General features: G+C 55.9%; 1 protein-coding gene across 5 annotated transcripts in view; it reads right to left on the bottom strand.

Moving 5' to 3' along the window:
* Positions 1-17,557, bottom strand: part of SRC (SRC proto-oncogene, non-receptor tyrosine kinase) — a 56,284-nt gene that overhangs the window by 38,178 nt on the left and 549 nt on the right. The window lies entirely within an intron of this gene.

The following is a 17,557-nucleotide window of genomic DNA, read 5'->3' as shown; positions in this document are numbered from 1 at the left end:
AGGCACCTAAATCATGGTGGACTTCCAGGAGGAGGGGACATCTTACCTGCGGTCCAAAGGCAAGCAGTTTATGAAAAGAGGAAGGGGAAGCGTGATCCAGGCAGAAGCAATTGCTTGACGAAAGGCCCAGAGGTGGGACCATTTAAAGAAAGGCAAAGAGCCAGGTCAGTGTAAGTCATGTGGCCTCAGTTTTTCCAGCAGCAAAATGGGGGGAAAGTTGGGCACACAGTGGGTGTCTCCATCTCCCCCATCCCCACTTCCTACCACCTCCCTTCTCCAAGGACCCTACCGGAGAGGAAGGTCACTGGCACCCAGTCCTCCTGCCATGGGAGCATCTTTGAGGCTGGCAGGATTGGGAGGCTTCACTGACCGCCCCCAACCCTTCTACTCCACAGTCCAGGCCAAGCTGCCCAGCAGGCGGATGGGGAGGGCAGCTGACAGACCAGGAGACCACATTAAGGTGGAGGTGAGCCTTCAAAAGATGGTGTGGGACTAAGCTTGGACTGAAGATTCTCGGTGCACCAGGCCTAAGGGCACTGGGGTGAGGAGGAGCTGGAAGAGGAGATGCTGGGCCCAAAGGACCACACATCAGGCTGGTCTCAGGGACCCAGCCAGGTACCACCTGGCCTGGCCCCAACGTGGCTAAGCAGAAGGCTTCCCTCCAAATCTCCATGTGATCTCTGCAAGTCCCACCCACTCACAGGCCTTAGCATCTGCACCTGGGCAGAGGCCCTGGCATGCCGAGGATTCTTTAACAGAAACCCCCACCCCCAGTATCAGAGTGACCACAGGGAACACTGAGGGGACCAGTTCTGCTCTGTTCCAGCTCCTCCAAGGTCATGCCTCCCGGGCACCCCCAGCCCTGCTGGCTGATGGCTAACAGGCTTCAGGGGGGGACAGCTGCCAGCCGGCCCCTGCCCACGGCACCCGCTACTCCTGCCAGCAGCTCTGGCTGCATCCCTGCTCTAGGAACACACAGTGTCCCTTCCTCCCCACCCCCGCCCCAGCCCCTGCAGGGACACGGGTGGGCAGGAGCAGCTGGCGGCCAGGCACCTCCACACGGCCGGCCCTGAACTCAACCCCCCACACTCAGAGCCCGCAGGTGCAACCCTGGACATGTAACCTCCAGAAGGTCCAGGCCTCCTTTTACTCATCCATGAAATGGGGACCTCTGGGAGGTCTCTGAGGGAGAGGGCATCCAAGCCTGAGGCCAAGGACAGAGGTAGCAAGATGGCCAAAACCCTTAAAGCTCCTACGATTTGTTCATGGGATCAAGGCCAAGGATGGGGGTGGTGTGGCGGTTTGCTGCCACAAGCTCTCTCCTCCCCACGCCTTGACCCTCCCTAGACTCAGAATTACGCTCCAGCCCCCAGACCTTTGCACACTGCTGTTTCCTCCTGAAGCTGCACATCCCTGGCCCCAGCAAACTCCATGAACTCTAGTGCCCTCTAAAGAGGCCACACTTGACCCCGCCTGCCTTCAACTGAGAGAGATAGCCCTATTTTTCTGGGCTCACATAGCCTCCATCACACAGAGATTAAGAGTTGGACTGCCTGGGTTCAAAACCCAGCTCTGACCCTTCTTAGCTATGTGGCCTTGGAAAAGTTACTCTACCTCTCTGTGCTTCCATTTCCTCGCTTATAAAATAGATATTAAAAACAATCACTGTCAAGACTTCCCTAGTGGTCCAGTAGTTAAGAATGTGTCTTGCAATGCAGGGGACATGGGCTCAATCCCTGATCAGGGAACTAAGATCCCACATGCTATGTGGCATGGCCAAAAGAAAAAACCAAAAAGGAATATGAAAGAAAATAAGGCAAAGCAATGTTTGAGCCCCTTCCCCTTGCCATGAACTGCCCCCAGGCTAGGCCAACCACTGTCACACTCTCCATTCACTAGACCAACACAGTAGTCGTCTCTCTGGTCTGGGGGCTCCATCCTCAGACCCCACGGTCTGGTTCCCACACAGCAACCAGATGCCCTCAGAAAGCCTCCCGAAGCCCCATTTCACTGGGAGTAAGAGTCAACATCAGAAGGATCCGGAGACCCTCCCTGACCTCCATCCCTCTGTCCTTTCCTCCTGCCATTCTCCACCTTGCTCACTCTGTTCCCCTGGCCTCCATGCTGTTTCTCCAACACTCCAGTGCACCCCTACCTTATGGTCTTTGCACTGTCTGTTCCCTCTACCTGGATTCTCTTGCCTCGGGGAACGACCTGTCTCCTCCCTCCTCTCCTGGGATGTGAACTTCTGGGAGAAGTCTTCCCCACGTGCCCCCATCCCTCACCATCCTATCTAATCAGCTAATCACAACCCATTCTCTATCCCAGCCAGTCTTCCCAGCTTTATGTTTGACCCATGACATGCTGGGAAAGATTGAAAGCAGGAGAAGTGGACGACAGAGGACGAGATGGTGGGGTGGCATCAGCGATTCAATGGACATGAGTTTGAGCAAGCTCCGGGAGATGGTGAAGGACAGGGAAGCCTGGCGTGCTGCAGTCCCTGGGGTTGCAGAGAGTCGGACACGACTGAGCCTATCAAGTTCTTACAGACCATGTGCGTATTTTCCTTATTTGCTCTGCTTTTATCTCCCCGACTAGAATGTCAGCTTTGTGAGAACACAGATTTTTGCCTTGTTGCTTCTTTGCGGAATCTCCCACTTCTAGAACATTGTCTGGCACAAAGTGTGTGTTAGTCGCTTAGTCAGGTCCAACTCTTTATGACCCCGTGGACTATAGCCCGCCAGGCTCCTCTGTCCATGGGATTCTCCAGGCAAGAATACTGGAGTGGACTCTGTGGGAGAAGGCAAGGGTGGGATGTTCTGAGAGAATAGCATTGAAACAAGTATACTATCAAGGATGAAACAGATCACCAGCCCAGGCTGGACGCATGAGACAAGTGCTCAGGGCTGGTGCACTGGGAAGACCCTGAGGGAGGGGATGGGGAGGGAGGCGGGAGAGGGGATCGGGTTGGGGAACACATGTAAATCCATGGCTGATTCACGTCAATGTATGGCAAAAACCACTACAATATTGTAAAGTAATTAGCCTCCAACTAATAAAGATAAATGAAAAAAAGAATACTGGAGTGGGTTGCCATTTCCTCCTCCAGGGGAATCTTCCCGACCTAGGGATCGAACCTGTGTCTCCTGCACTGCAGGCAGATTCTTTAGTATCTGAGCCACCAGGGAAGCCCCCTGGCACCCAGTAAATATTTGTGGGAGGTAGGGGTAGATGGAGGGAGGGATGGAACGAGGGAGAGATGGAACGAGGGATGGAGGGAGGATCAGAGGGAGGGAGGGATGAATGGGTCCTATCCAGTGCCCCCTAAGATAAAGGGATACAGGCCTCCATCCCAGGCTTGCCCAGCCCCACAACTTACACCCCGACTACAGTGCTCTCCTGCCACTGCCTGGCCTGTGCCCGTGGCTGAACCTCTGTTACTCGGGACAGCATGCAAGGCTGAGACAGCTCTAGGCCCCGAGCCCCGCCCTGCACGGCTCAGGCACAGACTGGGTACCAAGGATGCTTGCTGCATGAGCCAGGGTGAGTGAAGCGTGAGCCAGGGGCCATCCACCGGCCAGGGCAGCCAGGACATGTCTGGTCCTGTGTTCCCGGTGCGAGCAGTCAGGCCTCAAACCGGCTCTGCCAGTGCGGCCGGGGCGGGGTGGGCACTGCAGGCTCAGGCTGGCACGGCGGGCAGATGGAGGGGCGCGGCCTGAGCAGGGACCCACCGGCCCGGGGGGATGACGGCTCAGCAAGCGGATGGTGCTGCTCCCACTAACCCCGGCCCCATGGAGACGGAACTGTTCCAATCCAGGCGGCTTTTAGGTTTCTTTCTGGACAGGAAGGAGACCCCCTTTCCAGACCCTAGGTCCTGACCTGCTCTGTAAAGGGGGGCGGTCCCTTCCTGAATCACCAACAGCCCAAGAGTAAGGACGATTCTTCCTGTGCCCCATGAAACCCAGTTCCAAGCCCTAGGACCTGTCCTCAGCCTGGAAGCCCGAAACGGGGAAGGAGGCGATGTCTGAGCTCAACAAGGCAGCAGGCAAGCTGGTGTAAAGCCCTGCTCCGCACCCAGGTGCAGCACAGCTCTCGGCCAATCCGGGCCGGTCCAGACCATTTCCCCAGCTGGAAAGTGGCGCTGGGCATGGGTTCCAGTGACTTTCTTCCATCCCAACCTGCAGAGTTATCTAGAAGAGGCCACCTTGTCGACTCCAGCCCTCCCCCAGAGCCCACCCCTGGGGTGGACATGGCCAGAGCCTTGACTTGCACCCATGTCCTTACTCCCCACAGAAACAACAATAATAAATATACCTGGTAGTTACTGAACACTTTACTTGTGCCTGGCACTGTTTCATCTGGTCCTCCCAACAACACTGTGAGGTAGGGACTGTCACTGTGCCCATTTCCCAGCAGAGGAAACTGAGGCCCAGATCACATGGCAAGTTGGTGTCCAGGTCCCCAACCCCACCCCTGAGGTCACACAGGCAGCCTCTCTCTCCAGAAGACAGCTCAAAGTAGGAAAGAAATCTCAGGTACCCCCTGAAATCTATAGCTGGAATTGGAGGAGGTGGGCAGGGTCCATATTTCCAAAATCCATAGGCTTTCCTGAATCCTGAGAGGCCAAGCCCTAACCCTACCCCTACTGTGTAACCAAGGTCATGGGTGTATCACTCTGAGTCTCAGTTTTCTCATCTATAAAATGGGTAGGATCCTGCCAGGTTAGCCTAAGGTACTGCTGCTGCTGCTAAGTTGCTTCAGTCGTGTCTGACTCTGTGCGACCCCACAGACGCCAGCCCACCAGGCTCTGCAGTCCCTGGGATTCTCCAGGCAAGAACACTGGAATGGGTTGCCATTTCCTTCTCCAAGCCTAAGGTACACCATTGTTTAAAGCCACAGAAGGGAGGAACTTTCCTGGTGGTCTAGTGGTTAAGACTTCAGACTTCCACTGCAGGTGGCACGGGTTCGATCCCTGGTCTGGGAACTAAGATGCCGCATGGTACGGCCAAAATGTTTTCTAAAATAAAATTTAAAAATAAATAAATTTCCTCTTCTAATAAATAAAAATAAATAAAGCTTCAGGAGCCGGAAAACTCAGTCCAGCCCTCAGGACAAGGCAGAGAAGCTGCTTGGCCTCCGTGCCTCCAGATGGATCAGGGGGAGAGCAGTAAACAAGAACAGGAAGCCCGGTGGTGTGCGGTGTAGACTCAGCCCCGCATCACCAACAGCCCAAGAGAGGAAGGATGATTCTTCCTGTGCCTCACGAAACCCAGTTCCAAGCCCTGTCACTCCCACCTCCAAACACAGCCTGAATCCACCTCCTTCCCTCCCACCAGAGTCACCCCTCAGGTCAACCCCCTAGGCTGGCCGGTTGCCTGCGAGAGTGTCTCTGAAACGTCTATCTGAACCCATCATTCCTGCTTAACGCCCCTCACAGCCCTCACTCCAAGACGAAAGACTTGGAGTGGGCTTGGGGGCCTCCAAGGTCCCCCCGTGGACACTGCCTGCCCCACACCCCCTCTCTCCTGCTCCACCCACACTGGCCACTTCCCCTTTTCCTAAGAACCCAATACACACTTGCCTTGGAGCCTTGGTACTTGCTGTTCCCTCCACCAGCGCCTACTTCCTTCAGGGGCTTTACTCAAACGTCTCCTGCTCAGAGAGGCCAGTCCCAACTACCGGTTTAAACAGCAACACACTCAGCCAATTCCCCTCTCTCTCTGAGTCTCATTTTAAAAGCCACCTCCTCACAGGAGGCCTCTCTGACCTCCCCCAAGTGAGAATCTTCAACTTCTCCTTCTAGCGGGGACCATAGCTGTGATGACATAACACGCTGGATGAGTGCATGTCTGAGGAGGAGGACCGGGGCCACTTCTGTCTCACTCGCAGCCGAATTCTATGCAGTGGGTGTAACAGTCACAACAGTTCACAGCTGGGATGCTTGGGGGCCATCCGGTCAGACTGGACACTGGCCAAAGTATAGGGCCTAGCATGGAGTCGGTACTTGGCAATTACTGGATGAATGCACAAATGGATGGATGGAGGGACGATGGACGGATAGAGGGATGGTGGATGGATGGAGGGATAATGGATAGATGATGGATGGATGATAGATAGATGGATGATGGATAGATGGATGAATGGATGGATGATGGATAGATGGATGGATGGATGGATGGATGAATAAGTGAACACACTGTAGGCCTGAGACTTACCAGAGATGCCCGGGGCTCTGAGAAGGTGGCCCAGAAAAGGGAAGGGCCCGCCCAAGCTCACCAGCCAGGCCCTGCAGCTGGAGTCTCTGCTCCTGCACAGCCTGACTTTCATTTCCCATCCTCTCGGTCTAAGGAAGCTCCTTTCCCCCCACCCCGGGGAATGGGTGAGGAGGAGGGGCAGATGGTCCCCTGGTTCCCAAAGAGGGGGGCGCTCCCAGGCTCCATCTGTCCCACCACAAAGGGGCTTTGTCCTCAGTGCTGAGAGCCCGGGGCAGACCGGAAGCTGCCCCTCAGCCATCCAGCAGGTCCCAGCACCCCCGGTCAGCTGAGCTAGCAGCTCCAAAGCCGGATCCCAGGGGCTGGCATGGTACTGGGCACAGCCTTCTAAAATCTCATTAATCCTCCCTGGGAGCCCTAGGAGAGAGATTCTAGGATGACCCCCATTTTTACATATGGGGAAACTGAGGCAAAGTCACTTGGCCAAGGTCTCCCAGCCAGCAAAGAGCAAAGCCGGGATTCAGACCCAAGCCCACCTGGCACCAGCATCTTCAGCCCCTGCGCTCAACTTGCCCTGTCTCTGGGTTCAGAAGGGTGGAGGCGCCTTTTTGGAGGTACAAGTGGGCAACCACACCTGGTCCTTCACCCTTAGCAGAAGACCGCTGCCCTTTCGAGGTTTACCCAACAAGGGGGGGGGGGGGGGTCGGGCTCTGAACCCGGAACCCTCGCTCCATGCCCAGCCCATGCCCAGGGTGTCTTCGCAATCTGCCGGCCAGGCCCCAAGACGTTTCCACCACTTCCTGCCAGGCAGGCGTCCACAGGGAAATGCTGGGCGGGCAGACAGACCAGGGGGCAGACATCCCCCATCCCTCACCCGCCACTCCCCAGTCAATCCCAGACCTGCTATCTGCATCCTTGGCACCCACCTTCTCTCCAGGCCCATCTGCTCTCAGGGCAGTCCCCAGGGCCACTTCACCAAGGCCACAGTGCCAACGGGATGCCTACCCTCAGTGGGCGCTAACCGCAGGGCCAGGCAAACCAGTCCTGCCCATCACCACCACCACCCCAGCCTCTGTGGCTTCTCCTTGCTGCCCACGGGCAGTGTGTAGACTCCCCAGGGGGGGACTCCCAGCCCTCCATTGATTGGTACCAGCCACCTGCCAAGAGAAAACTCTGCAGTTCCTCTGAGCTCCAACAAGAGCAGAGCTACTCACACTGTACCTTCAGGCCTTTCACAAGTTCTACCTGCTCCCAGAGAACCATTCCATCCTTCCAGGGATGTCATATGTATCGCTTCCTCCAGGAAGTCTTCCCTGACTCACTTCTCCAAGACCCCAGGCCAGCCCCTCCCTTCTGTCCCAGCTAGGGACTCTTGATCCCTATCTTGAACCCCAGCCTCTGTGGGCTGCCTTCACTTGGCAACAGTAGCCCAGTCTGATCCTTCTCTCCACCCTCCCTTCACACCTCCTGCAAGAAGCCGGCCCTGCTCCCAGAAGTCGCAGTCCGAAGCCTTGCCTGACCAACCTCATCACCATCTAACTGCCTTGGATCTGACCTCCCCACTTCCCCAGATCTTTGCTCACCCTGTCTCTCCTTGCTGGCAGGCCCTCACCCTTCTCTTTCCCTCATGAGCTCCAGCTCACACTTTAAGCTTCAGGCCAGGTATCACCTCCTCTGTAAAGCCCTTCTGGCATCGTAACAGCTGCCCCAGTTCATATGGCATCTACCTGGTGGTAGGGCCATGATCAGGGGCTGTGTCTGGCTCCCCGGGGTGTAGGGTGCTCCCAGAGTGCCTCTTTGAGGTCCCCAGCACCCAGCCCAAGGCCCAAATCTCACCAGCAGATAGTCCAAAGGCCAGCTGCCAACTCCCTGCCTGGAGAACCTACGGGCAGAAGCCAGGAGAAACTCCCAGAAGCAAGACTGACTCCTATTTTGCCCACACTGCCCACAGGTCTAAGGTATGGGTGGAGTGGGGGAGGGGGCTTTCCACCAACGGCCAACTGGTAACCAAACCCACGTTGTTTCTAAAACTAGGGCACAGGAGAGAAATGGGAACAGCAGAATTGTCCCCAAATAGAACGGAGGCTCATCTGGTTCCAGGGCCTCCGGGAACACCTGGCAGGGGTGGGGGTGGGGAGGGCAGGTGGCTGCTCCCAAGGCTGCAAGGGGAGATCTAAAGTTTGGCGGGTGGGGAGATCAACACCACGGCAGCCGGAGATGGTGCAGACACCCCGCCCACCTCCCGCAGGGTTAGTCCCAATCCAATCCCACTTGCCCCCACCTACCCACCAGGTGCTCCCTAAACTGCCCCACCGCCCAGTCTTTGCTCACTTGCATCCTCTGCCCAGAATCTGTTGCTCTGGCTGTCAGTCAGAATTCTGCCCCTCCTTGGCACTATGGCCACCGACTGGGCACTTTGTATAAGCCTGACACAGGCGGGCACCTGGGGGGAATGAGCTTATCAAATCTTCCCAACAGTCATATGAGGAAGAGACTCCTGCCCCCATCTCACAGATAAGAAAACTGAGGCTCAAAAAGAGAAGCCATTGGCTCAGGACACAGAGCAGGGGAGGCAGGCGGCCCAGGTGGAAGGTGGTGGGACCTGGGTGGTGGCAGCCAGAGGACCACCCAAGAGGCCTGGCAGGGCCTGGTTCACCTTCCTAGGTCAGCCCAGCCTTGGGGACTTGGCATAGCTCAGGGCCAGAGAACCCCAGATAGAACAAGAGCCCCTACATCCTTCTGACCTTCCCCTTAGGGTGGTTGAGGACTGAGGAACCACCCTGGGGCAATGTGATACAACTGTCTCCCCTCAAATATGCACAGACCCACTGCACAGATGAGAAAACTGAGTCCTACAAGCAGACAGTTTCCCCATCTGGAAAGTGCGATGTGCCCCCGGAACTCTCTGGCTGTGACATTCCTCTATGGATTGACCTGGTGGATACTATTTTCTTTCTCTGAGTCTCAGATTTCCTATTTGGAGACTGGAGCTGTGATTCCTCCCCATGTGTTCTAAGTTGCTTCAATCCTGTCCGACTCTTTGCAACCCTATGGGCCATAGCCCGCCAAGTTCCTCTGTCCATGGGATATTCCAGGCAAGAATACTAGAGTAGGTTGCCATGCCCTCCTCCAGGGGATCTTCCTGACCCAGGGATCGAATCTGCATTTCTCACGTCACCTGCATTGGCAGGCAGGTTCTTTACCACTAGTGCCACCTGGGAAGGCTTGATACAAATTATAATAAAGCAACAGCCAACACGTATTGAGCATTTCCCACACGCTGGCATTGCTCAGAGCATCATGCATAATGCCTCACTTGATCCTTAGAACAAGTCTGTGATACAGATATTGCCATCAGGCCTGTTTTTCAAACAGGGAAACTGAGGCATGGAATGGTGAGCTGACTCACAAAGTCACAGAGCTAGCATGGAGGCAGAGGAGAAGCCTGTGGGGCTGCAGACGGCGGGGGGGCTTTCCAGAGGAGTCTCCTGGCCTTCACGCTGCCCCGAGAGGAACAGTGGGGAGGGGCTGGAGGAGAGGTTAGGGGTCAGGCAGGAGGTAGAGAGGATGGGGCAGGGCAGGCCTGCAGTATTCAGGAGGCCCTGGGTCCACACCCAAGCCACTGTCCTTTTGCTCCTCTGAGCCTCTATTTCCTCTTTGGTAAAATGGGGCCAGAACTGCTGCCTCGCAGGGACGCTGTGGGGACGGGACACAGACATTCATCTGCCACTGAGCGAGCGCTCAACTCTGTGCTCAGGAAAGAAGCTTCAGGGCTGGGCCGACAGCTCACTGCTCCTCCAGGATCTGAGTTGTATCTGATTCTCTGCTCTGCAGGGGCAGGAAGTAGGGTACAGCCTACCTCTTCTCTAATTCCTAAAGGGAACCCTCCGAGCCCTGCCAGCTTTCCAGGCTGTGTGATCTCGGACAAATCACTTAACCTCTCTGAACTTCTGGCTCCTCCTTTTGCTACTAAGTCAAGGCTTTCACAGGGCCCTGAGGGAGGAGTTCCTCCCTGGAAGGATTGAGAGCGTATGCAGGGAGGGCGGCTCAGTTCAGCCTGCCTACGCGGAGAGAGCAGTGCCTGGCATGATCCTGCCTTGAGACCTCCATGTCTTCATCCTGCCAAATGAAGTCTGCTGGGTTTTTTATTTTGGCTGCGAGGCTTATAGGATCTTAATTTCCTGACCAGAGATTGAACCCCTGCAATGGAAGGACAGAATCCAAACCACTGGATCACCAGGGAATTCCCCAAATGAAGATTATTAGATGGTCTGTCCCCCTCCCAGCCCTGCTGGGGATGATCAAAGGTGATGGTGAAAAGTGCTTGGTAAACCGCAAAGCGTGGCACCCTTGAGAGTGATGACGATCACTGTACTCCCTCAGAGGCAAGAAGAATCCTGTGACTTGCCATCTAAGGTAGAATGTGCTACAGCCATGATAGAAGACAGAGAATGGGGGCAGGGGAACAGAGGAGCTTGGAAAGTGTAGACTTGGGTTAGGGCAGAGGGTGGTCAGCCAGAACTTTCCAGAGGCAGAGACATCTCAGCCACATGGAGATGGCGGGAGAGGGCGGGAACACTTGGCAGCAGGACCCGCAGAGTCAAAGCCTGGACGCTGGACTGCCTGGGGCCGGCAGGAAGACAGCTGATGGTTGAGAAAGGCTAAGGGGTCACCTGAGTGAAAGAGGAAACTGGGAGGCGACAGGGCGGAGCGGAGGGAAGAGCGTGGTCCAGACCACCGCCACGTCCAGGAGCCCTTGCTGTGGGCCCTAGGCCCCTCCAGCCTCTCTCAGCTTCAGCCGTGCCTCTCCCAAATCACAAGAGCGGTGACAGTCCCTGACTCCAGGCCCAGCGGGCAAAGATGCAAAGCACACAGCGCTCAAATAGCAGCCACTTTTGGAGAAATGTACCCATTCAGTAAGGGAGTCCTTGAATACCAGGGCTCAGGACACTCAAAGGCCTTCATAAGCCACAGGAGGGCAGGCGCTGGGGCGGGAGGTGGGCTCAGGGAGGCTGGAGGATGCTGGCAGCTTCCAGTTGGTGTGGCCACCAAAACCGGCTGTCTATAGTTAACCTCCCCGCCCCCATCCCCGCCCCAGTGGACAAGCCTGGACATGGGCGTCCAGTCTCAGGCCTCAGGGTTCCTGGATCCGCCAGCCTGCAGAGACCCAGAATTCCCGCCTCATCACGGAATTACCTTCACAATCACAGGCACTCAGAAACCGTAAGCAGGGACTGCATGCAGGCCCCGCGCCAGAGCAGACACACATTGGCTCGCCTGACTCTCACACCACCTGCTCAAAGCTGCACTGGCCCTGCCACCCCCACTTCAGAGATGGGGAGACTCGTGCTCAGAGCCATCGTTTCCCCGCAATTACACACGGCAGACAAGGGGCACAGCCAAGACTTGAACCCAGAACCCATTCGCTCCAAAACTCTGAGTGGAAGTAGCGTCCACAGAACACCCATGCTATGCTGGTCCTGGGAGCTGGGAGATCCTTGCAAGTCCCAGGATTCAAGATCTGAGTGGAGATCCACCAGCCAGAGCTGGAAGCTCAGGGAGGCAGGATCGCCTGTCAGCCCAGCCACACATCCATGCTATTCCCAGGGCAAGACTTCAGATAAGTTGAGCTCATTCAGTGGGACTCAGATGCTACACGTCAACCAGAAGCCAGAAATCTGGGCTCACACTCGGATGGGTGATTGTGGCTCCAGCCTCTCTGAGCCTCAGTTTCCTCTTCTGTGTAATAGAAACAAAAATTCCTCCCACCCCTCGGATGACACAAAGGATGGAATGAGTCACCTTGCTGTGACCTGGACATTGACATCAGATAGAGTAAAAGTCAAGACTGAGAATTTGGATAAAGCAGCCAGAAAGAGGAGCTCCCCAGGTGGTTCAGTGGTAAAGAATCTGCTGCCAATGCAGGAGACATGGGTTCGATCCCTGGGTCAGGAAGATCCCCTGGAGAGGAAATGGCCACCCACTCCAGTATTTTTGCCTGAAGAATTCCACGGACAGAGGAGCCTGGCGGGCTACAGTCTGTAGGGTCACAAAGAGTCGGACACAACTGAGCGACTAAACAACAAAACAAGACAGAGAGAAGATAAGCAGACCCTGAGGGAGTAGACCAAGCTTCCAGATGCCACTCCAACCCCAATTTCCATCCCCTAGCAGCAGGAGTCTGCCTGCATCTGCCTCACAGCCCAGCAGGTCTGAGGACCCCAAAGACCCACCCTCCCTCCACCTCTCAACAGCCCCCAGCCCCGCTGACATCCCCAGGCCCAGCCAGCATCAATAAGGACACAGCCGGGGCCAGGCCCTGGAGAATCCCGGCTAGGATCCCTGTCTCAGAACCTCAGGAGGGAAGAGCCCTCACCAGACAGATAAGGAAGCTGAGGAACGGATCACAGAGAGACTTGGACAAGATCACTGGGCTACTTCTTCTCTCTGGCTTCTCATTTTATTCTGGAACTTTGCTGGACAGTTTCAAAAGGAGGAGAGGAACTGAGGCCCAGGTTGGAGGGGAAGTCACTTGCTCAAGGTCTTGCAGCAAGGAGCGGGGAAATTGGGGTTCTGACTTCCAGCTCCGGGATCTTCCCCAAGCATCTACTCCTTGACTCAGCCTCCCCGCCCCCTGCAGTGTATTGTGGGGCTGTATTGCGAACAAGCTGGCTGGGTGGGGAGAGCCCTGGATGAAGATAGATGTGCATTTTTCACCCTGCTTGAATACTATGTCCTGGGTCTTTCTGGCCTCAATTCCCCCATCTGTGAAAAGAGAAGCTCAGAATAGATCAGGAATGACAAACGCACGGCACATACACAGTGATATCTGACGTTACTAATCTATCACAGCACTCTTTCCCATGAAGCCTCAGACTGGGCCTCAGCATGTTTTTTAACAAAGCAGTCCAGGTCTGGGGGATCTGAGACCTCGGGCCATTCCTAGATTGGGTAACATCTGAGTCCTCCCCAAGGGAGGGGAGGGCTTCACAGGTGGAGCTAGTGGCAAAGAACCCACCTGTCTGTGCAGGAGACATAAGAGATACAGGTTCGATCCCTGGGTCAGGAAGATCCCCTGGATGAGGGCATGGCAACCCACTCCAGTATTCTTGCCTGGAGAATCCCACGGACAGAGGAGCCTGGTAGGCTACAGACATAGGGTTGCAAAGACTCAGACACGACTAAAGTGACTTTAGCATGCACGTAAGGGAGGGGAAGGAAGAAAGACGTAACATTTACTGGACATCCAGTAGTTTCAACTGCTGGGAGACATTTGTTGATTTAATCCTAAGGAGGGAGGTGTGCACAAGCTGAGGTTCAGAGAGGCTGAGTGATCTGCCTTTGGACAGACAGCTGGGAACGGGGCCTTGAACACAGGGGAGGTACCTCCGGGGTCACCCTCCCCATAAATAGAGATGCAGAGCCAGCCATCAGGTGAGAGCCTAGGTTATGGCCTCACCTCATCCTCCTTTTGGCCCTACTAAGTGCAAGCCCCATGCCCATTTTACAGCTTCAGAAACTGAGTCACAGGAAGCGGGTGTTAGCTGCCAGAAAACAATGGACTCGACCATGTGTCTAGCTGTTCCCACCCCTATTCATGCAGCTAATGTGTGCTAAACACTTTATTTCAGTCCCCTTGGGACACCCCAGGAGCTGTGACTCATACCATTCCACTTCATAGATGAGGAAATTGAGGTGCCCCCAAAGGAAGTGGCCCCCAACCCTCTAGGGGCTCAACTGGAGACCAGAGTGGTTTACCAGGGAGATAAGTGGGGAGGAGCAGCGGAGGGGAAGTAAAGGGCTGGGGGAACCCAAGAGAGATAGAGGCCGAGCGGCCACACAGCTGAGGCAGGAAATGAGGCTCTGGTCAAAAGGCCCAGCGCAGGGGGCGGAGGCCTCTGAAGGGTCTCTTAGGCCTACAGAGGCACGGGAGGCCCTACCCTGGACTAGGAGCCCAGAGCCCCAAGCCCAGGTTCAGCCCCGTCACTTGGCAACTAGGAGACCCTACCAAGTGCCTTCCCTCTCCGGGTCTCAGTATTCACAGGTGGAAAATGGGCTAATATCACTGAAGGCAAGCTTTCCAAAAGTTGGGACAGGCTGGATCCACAGAGCTCTCCCCAGCTCAGCCTCCTCACACAGACAGGGCAAGGCAGGACTCTGGTCACCCAGTGTACGGATGGCCTTGACCACCTTTCTGAGGTCAGCACCTTCAGAATTAGTGAGCTCATCCCCTCGAAGCCTTCACGGGACAGCTGGGGAGGGGTCAACTCATCAGGGCAACTGACCCGCCCAGTGTTCACACCGCACAAGGCAGGTCCCACTCCCAGCTGGTTCCAGGCACTAGGCTTACAGCCCTCCTTGAACCCTCAACCCATAGGGAGATATTTATTCTTCCCATTTTCAAGACAAGGAAGGTAAGTCTCAGAAAGATAGGATGAATGAGCCAAGGACACGTGGCAAGCAGGCACGGTCAGAACTTGAATGCAGGTGTGTCTGACTCCTGAGTCCTTACTGTACCTTAGTCTCCATTTCCCCAGCTGACCCCTTCCTGCTCCCAGCCTCCAGCCACTCTGCGCGGCACTGCCCCTACCCCTGGCTCTCAACCTCTCCTGCTTTCCTGCTACCGAACTCCTACTCTACTTTCAAAGCCCAGCCTCCAATGCCTCCTCCTCTTGACACCTGATCTAGGCCCCCACAGAATACATGGAGTCCAGCCCACATATTTACTTCTCCCAGGGGACCTGGTCAGCTCTGAACCCCCTGGTCTCCAAGATGGAGCTGTTTGCACAGGGGACACCAATCAGCGCCTTGTGTGAAGACGGAGGCCAAACTCTTTCCCAAGGCCCATGTGGCCCCACATGGCCCAGCCTGGCTGATAATATCCCCTCGTTTCACCTCTCACCTGCTCGCCTTAATTTTCTGTGCTCTAGACTCACAGGCTTTCCCATTGTTTCTCCAGACTAGCACACATTCCCTGCCTCAGGGCCTTTGCACATGAGTTCCCTCTGCCTGGTAAGCCCTATCACCAGCTCCGTGCCTGGCGGACTCCTCCATGCTTCTTTCACGACTCTTCTGCACCCCACACCTCTCTCTCTGAACCCTTATCACATCTGTGATTATATATTCATTTACTTGGTAACTTGTTTGCTATTATACTTGGCTCACCCTCCAGACTTACATTTCTGGGCAGCCAGGACTGTTCACAATTCCCCAGCAAGGACCCACCCAAGCTGACCACTCCCACACACATCCCAGAGCCTCCCCCAGGGGCCCTGGGACATGTCTGAGCTGAAAGGAAGAAAGAGAACTGTGTCCCCTTCTTGTTGAGGAAAATGCTGCTCCCCCCCACCCCTGGTCACCACCTCCTGGAAGCCTCCCAAGGTCTCCTACAGCTCCCACTGCTAACCCATCACACACTGCTCAGCTCAAGATCAAAGCTCCTAGAACATCATAGGTACTCAATACAGGGCCATGGATGCTTGTATCTCGGCCGGTTTGGGAAAACAGGGTCAGTTGAGGTTCAGGGAATGGGTGGTTGGTCACAGGCCACTGAACCATCTCCTTCCTGGCTCCTGGAGTTTGAGAGAGCCAGACAACCTCCCTCCACCCACCACCCCACCACTCCCAGGTCACAATCAGGGTAGAAGCCAAAGCAGGAACTGGCTATGAGCTGGGGATACTTCACGCCTGGGAAGAGGCTAGGGGAGAGGAGAAAGCCGGGAGGCCTTCCTGGAAGAGGTGGGCCTTAAACGAAGCCTTAAAGAGCAAAAGCAGACAAGCAGCTCTTAGAGGAGAGGGCACTCCCGGCGGGGACACCTTCAGGAGCAAAGGCCCAGGGGTCACACAGGAGGGCCCAGGCAGGCAGTCAGCTGAGAGAGGTGACACATTGTAAATCATTTCCTTGGGTGGAAAGACCACATCACCATGGCACACCACCTCACCCAAAGGGCCTCGTGGCCTCCACACAATCACTCATCGGAGTCTTTTCCAACACTGTCGTGTGCCTGGTCCCATACTGAGAAACACCCATTCCTCCATCACGGGAAGGGAACAAGGGCAGCCAGACCGGGGGACTCTGGGCTCTAGGCTCTCATTCCAACTTCAAACTGTGTGGCTCGGTCAAGTCACTTCCGCTCTCAGAGCCTCAGTCTCTTCCCCAGCGAAAAGGGGATACACAAAAGTCCCCACCTCCTAGGAGGTCCTCGGTAGATGTTAGCAGCTATCATTCTCATGGGCCCATTTTATACTGAACAAAACTGAAGCCAGAAGGAGAAGCGAGTTGTCTCAAGTGCTGGGCGGCAAGACTGCACTGAAGCTGGTTCCTCCTCAAGGGGTTAGGAGGTGGCTTCGGGGACACAAATCCACCCTCTTCTGGGATAAGCCCCACAAGAGCCAGCCATCTCATCTCATGCCCATCTGTTTCAGGCCATTCATCCAGTACCGTGCTCATTTATTGAACACCTACTACATGCCAAGGCCCTAACTGCAGAAGCGCCTACTGGTTTCCCCTGGGGATACCCACCACACACAAGCGGACTCAGAGGGGCGGTCCTTTGGCCCAGGTAACCCAGTGTGACCAGAAGCATAGGTCTTGTCTCTCCAGCCAGAAAGCCAAGATAAGGGTCAGCAATAGCATCAACCTGCTCCATTCTTGAAATCAAGTCTGATCTCAGCTGACTGAAGCCAGGCCTGGAGTCACCCCAGGTGATCCAGAGACCACTGCCCCAGCTGGACAGTGTCCCTGAAGCCGGGGACGCCTCAGCCCGGGCCACGCCGGCTCTGTCCACTCTCAAGTCTGCCTGAAGGCCCCAGAGGTTGACCTGCTACCCCACAGGTGGGCCCCCTCTGTTCACCCAGTCCTTCCACCAGCCCAGCCAGGCTCGCAGCTGGACCTGACGAGGGCCCCCTGCTCAGAGAGGGCAGGCAGTTGCTTGAGGAAGCACAGCAGGGCAAGAAAGTGGTGGCCCCCGCTGGGACTCAAACCCACCACCAACCCCAGCCCAGGCAGGCGTACGGACCAGCCTGGTGGCGAAATCGTAAACTTTTGCCAACTTCTGAGCAGAGGAGAGGTAGGGCCTGCCCAGAGACGAGCCTGGGGGCTGTGGGCAGCTGGGACCAAACACAGTTTGGCCCAGTCCTTTCCGGGCCAGCAGCACCAGGCCCTACCCAAGGCCCCACGAGGACAAGGAGATCCTGGTGTCCTGGCCCGGCATCCCCTGCCCGGCGCCCCCCAGGCCCACCCTGCCGGCCCCTCTCCACCTTCCATCCCAGGCTGGGGGCGCCAGGCTGGGTAGCGGCGGCCAGAGGCGGCGCCGACTGGTTCAGATTTCAGATTTGGCCTAGAC

The sequence above is a fragment of the Dama dama genome, chromosome 23 (genome assembly GCF_033118175.1).
Source record: "Dama dama isolate Ldn47 chromosome 23, ASM3311817v1, whole genome shotgun sequence".
Lineage (NCBI taxonomy): Eukaryota > Metazoa > Chordata > Mammalia > Artiodactyla > Cervidae > Dama > Dama dama.
The sequence above is the reverse complement of the archived record's forward strand: the minus strand, read 5'-3'. Positions and strand labels throughout refer to the sequence as shown.